Source organism: Lemur catta, chromosome 25 (assembly GCF_020740605.2).
Source record: "Lemur catta isolate mLemCat1 chromosome 25, mLemCat1.pri, whole genome shotgun sequence".
Classification (NCBI taxonomy): domain Eukaryota; kingdom Metazoa; phylum Chordata; class Mammalia; order Primates; family Lemuridae; genus Lemur; species Lemur catta.
In genome coordinates, this window is record NC_059152.1 from 8,746,524 (window position 1) to 8,751,015 (window position 4,492).

Genomic DNA, 4,492 nt, shown 5'->3' on the forward strand with positions numbered 1-4,492 from the left:
GAGCTGCTTTAGATCTGCCCTAAACCGTGCAGCAATATCGAGATTTCTATTCCACACTTAAATGTGTGGCTGGAGGGAGGGTTTAGCAACTGCGTGGTCACAGGATAGCCATCACTTCATTTTGTCCTGGTCCATTCATTGTTTCTGGCTCTAACAGTCTAGTGACAAACAACGGATGACACCACCAAACGGTAGCTCTGATTCCACCAAGACGGCAAAGACGGCCGAAGCACTTGCAGACGGTCTTGGCTGTGGGGCAGCTGAACGTACTTGAGGTTCAGTCGTGCTCTCTACATGTTATCATTTCTTATATGCGTTGACACATCTTCCTACAGAGTCCCCAACTCCATTTGATAGCTGTTCTCTGCCACTTCCTCTGATATTAACTTGTAAGATGAGGAAAAGAAACACAACAAACCGCAGCCCTGCGGACACCTGGTCCAGAGCATACAGGTCTGTGCTACATCTAAAAGCAAAACAAAAACTTGTGGCTCCTTGTTCAGTATCGCCCCTAAACTGCAGGGTGATCCCAGGCAGGTCATTGAAACCTTTCTTTACTGCAGTTTCTCTATCATTAAAATGCGATATTTGAGGACCATGCCTGAGGTAGCCAAATAATATTATCCAATTAAGGTGAAAATCACCATAGAAATGCTACAGAGGCTAGGGCTTAAGTAGCCACATATGGTTCCGTGAAAAACACTCTAGTGCGTCGGCTAGCAGTAAAAACATGCAGGAGCGAAATGATCTGGCTGGAAATGAACTGCAAATTGATAAACATTTAGTTGCTAATGCAGTGTTTATTATTTTTTACTAGGATAAAAATTAACTTGTGCTGGCCTTAGCCAGCAAAACACATTGAACTCCACCATCTGGGTAGTGGAGTCGGTATTTCTGTAGCCTCGGGTTACAGGTTACTGCTGCCAGCTTTGATTTTATTTGCTAACAGGCCCTGGTGTATCCAGACAACAGAACTTGGGGGATGCTTCTGGGAAGTGCAATCAAACACGCCAGCCAGCGCACCAAACGGGGACTCTCATGAGGCAGATGCCCCGCCCGCCCGCCCCATCATCCTCCATGTCCTGCGTTTCCCAAGAAGAGGTTGCCACATGTGCAGGAGAATTGCCTTCAGCCAGCAAAGTCAGCCAGGGTTGCAGGGCAGTGACTTGCCAGAGACCAGGGGTCCTGGGGGGGGGGGGGGCGGGAAGGGATGGGGGAGGGGAGTGGGGGAGGGGAGCACGCAGGGACAGAGCCCAAGCGCTGGGTGGACACCTGGGGGACCACATGACGGGGCCCACAGTGGCCCCAGCTGCAGATGCCATCCTCTCCCCAGGGCCCTTTTACCATAAGCTTTGCCAACAGCTGGATCGATTTACTCTAGCTCCAGCACCCTACACAAGCACAGCCTGAATTATTACTCTAGGAAATCCCCTCTGTTTCGGGGAATCAAGTAGCTTTCAAACCCCCAACAATGAATGGCCCTTTAGGTCAAAGGATAATTAGCAAAAAAACAAAATAACACACACACAAACAAAAAAAAAAAAACCCGACTGCAAGGCTAAGGGCTTCTAAACAGGCTGTTCGGTTGGTTTCTAGTAAATTAGAGGGAGTGGGTGGTTGAGGTACAAGTAATGTTATCCTGTAGAGTCTGGTCTTCTTTGACGTCAGCAAAATGCTTCTCCCTCTCCCTTGTCTCCTCCTTTCCCTCCTCTCCGTCCTCTGCCCTGTCCCCACCCTCTTCTTTCCCTCTTTATGTCAAAGAGACGGATGACATGGGGTAGCTGTGGAAAATTGCTCATGGTTTTGCAACTGAGCTCACAGGCTCAGAAGATTCCCACATTTTCAGAAAGGAAGGGCATGGCGGGAGGTGGGTGAATTAGCAAGACAAAAATACATGCTGCTCGGGGAAGGACGGGAAAAGGCTGCCGGGAAGCAAACAGTAACCACTGCTGGCGGTACATTCCTCCCTTCATCTTGCCCGATTAGCAGTTCTGTCTGAGGGAACATTCTTCCTGTGGCAAAGAACACACACTCTCCTCCAGCGCCTGAAATAGTATCCGGGGAGGGGAGCATGCGCCCTGCTGCTACTGTATCCGCAGGACCCATCCCAGGCTGCTGGGCCAGGATTTCTTCTGGCTCCTCCCCCCCTTCCACTAGAGTTGTTTTTCTCTACTCATCAAAGGCAGCAACAGCTGCTCCCATTGTAGCATAGAATTTTCTAGAATAAAGATTCTAAGACTAGGTAAGCATCTGTAGCCTGACCATGCAATGTTTTTGTTTCCCCTTTAAATTATTTTTGTTCACCCCATTGTTTCAACAGGGGCAGCGGTTGTCACCCCGGGAGTCTGGCCTGGCAGTCACAGAGTGAGTACTGGTGGAGTGGGCAACTCCTTTTGTGGCTGTGAATTGTCACTCGGTCCAACAGTAACGTGACTTTGTCGTTCTTTCCCAAGGCAGAAATCTGTCTCCAGCCTTACAGGTTCTAACACACCCGCTGCAAGTGTGTTTCCGGGCGGGGCGCAAGAAGGAGCAGGCCTGGGGGGTACACGTGGGCCTGATGTTCTCCGTACAGAATGTTCTGTCTTCTTCCTCATCCCTTCTCAGATCTGGACAGCACGGGCATTGGAGAACCTTAGAACAAGGAACACTTTGTAAACCAAAGCCTCCAAATGCTCTCTGCGGGTTCATGTGAAAAGCGTACTAGCAGTGAATAAATACATGCATGAAAAAATGGAGCAGGGTCACCTGAATCTATTCAGAAATTAGACCCGGAACCTGAAAGAGAACCCGTATGTGCGTGTACGCGGGGTGGCCATGCATGGCAGTATCATGAGCAGGTGGCAGGACTTCGGCAAGAGCACAGGGCCGGCACACAGTAGATGTTTAGTTTCCATGTAAGTGTTGGGCAGATGAATGAATTAGGAATAAATTGGTTTAGAAAACAAAGCCAAAATTTTCTGGGGGGTGAGGGGCGTCTGCTGGATCAGTCTGGAAGAGAACAGACTTCTAAAGTGCAAATGCAAACCAGGAGTCTGACATAAGGGTCACTGGGGACAACAACGCTAGGTGACAGGTATTGAACACTTGCCGTGTGCCAGACGCCGCCAGTTTCCCCCCCACGTCAGCTCAGCCACTTCTCATAACAACCTCAAGAAGTGGGAACTAGGTTGAGGGGCGCATCGACTCTTTGGGGCACCAAGGAAGAAAATCCTGGACCTGAAGGATTTAGGCGGACTTGAAGTAGATGTATCCAACCAAGAGCAGCCCGTGCGCCTCTTCCAGGTTGGCAAAGTGGGCCATTTTGCAGTCCTGCCTGCCCGAGTCTGGCCTGCACTGTAATTTCTTCCCCACGGGTCACTGTTGAGAGGGGACAGTCACTCCGCTGTTGAATCACTGTGCAGAGACCCCGAGGGGGCTCAGGGAGGAATGAGGTCTGATCCCGAAGCAAAGCCAGGCTGTCTGCCTCCTCCCGCCCCTCCTTCCTTCCCTCCAAGCTGCAGGAGGGGAGAACCGATGTCCCCGAGCTTCAAGGGCACTTCCTCCGGCTGTGCTTCCGGGCCCAGCCTTCCTGGGCAAGCTCTGGGCCGCTGGGAAAGCGCACTCCAGTCTTCTGGGACATTCAGGGACTCAGGCTGGCAGAGTGTTGCCAACGGGGCTGTCCTCGGTGACCTCTGGGGGCCTTCTCTCACCTGTGTCCGTGCCTGGCAGCTATTCACTATGTATAAGCAGCCTCTCCTTTCAGCACGTCCCAAGGATCCCTTTCCTCCACCTTTCCTTTCCTCTCCAGGGAACACGCCTTATCCATTTTTTGGCCACTTCAGGGACATTCAGTCTCCTTCATGGTCCGCATCGTTGCTCTGCTGAATTCTTCTCCTTTCTTCCAAACGTGCCGTTATAGCCCTGATGCTATAGACATGCATTTAATAAATACACTCCTATGCAGGCATAATCCTAAATCTCATCATCTTGGGGAAGACATTTCCCTGAGAGAGGTGGGGAGGGGTGCATGGGGTCGTTGAGAAGGAGCTTGGAGGAGGCACTCCCGCTTGCACACGGCTTGTTCCCCTCTGGTCACCAGGGCAGAGCGGAGCTGCCTGTCAGCTTGAGCTTTCTCCCACTCCCCACGCACCCCAGACCCCCACCCCGTACAGCCCAACAGACCGGACTCCTCCCACCCTCCCACTGACGTCCCATCAGAAATACGGAATCAGTAAGCTCCAGATGCTGCTCTGAAACTCAGTGGGCGTGTGAGCTACCTGAACAAAGGACAGAACCCCCAGCCACTGCCAGGCGGTTGGGCAAGGGCATTGCAAAGCTGTTTGGCAAACAGCGCATAGACCAGTCTGTGCACATGTGGTGGGGGCAAAGATGAAGCGGCTGCCCTCGTGGCCATCTGACACAGCGAGTTGCCAGCCTCCGCTAAACACACATGCAGCCGTGACCTCCCATGTCCCTGAAAGGTGGCACAGGCAACAGCCAGGGCAAGCTCTCT

General features: G+C 51.8%; 1 long non-coding RNA gene across 2 annotated transcripts; it reads left to right on the forward strand.

Annotated features, from left to right (window-relative positions):
• Nucleotides 1-1,862: 1,862 nt before the first annotated feature.
• LOC123627442 lies at nucleotides 1,863-2,708 on the forward strand. Of its 2 annotated transcripts, none has more exons than XR_006731293.1 (3): nucleotides 1,863-1,955; nucleotides 2,321-2,364; nucleotides 2,454-2,708. It is a non-coding gene; the product is annotated as an uncharacterized LOC123627442 (long non-coding RNA). The 2 variants fall into 2 exon arrangements; XR_006731292.1 differs by lacking the exon at nucleotides 1,863-1,955 and adding an exon at nucleotides 2,175-2,242.
• Nucleotides 2,709-4,492: the final 1,784 nt, after the last annotated feature.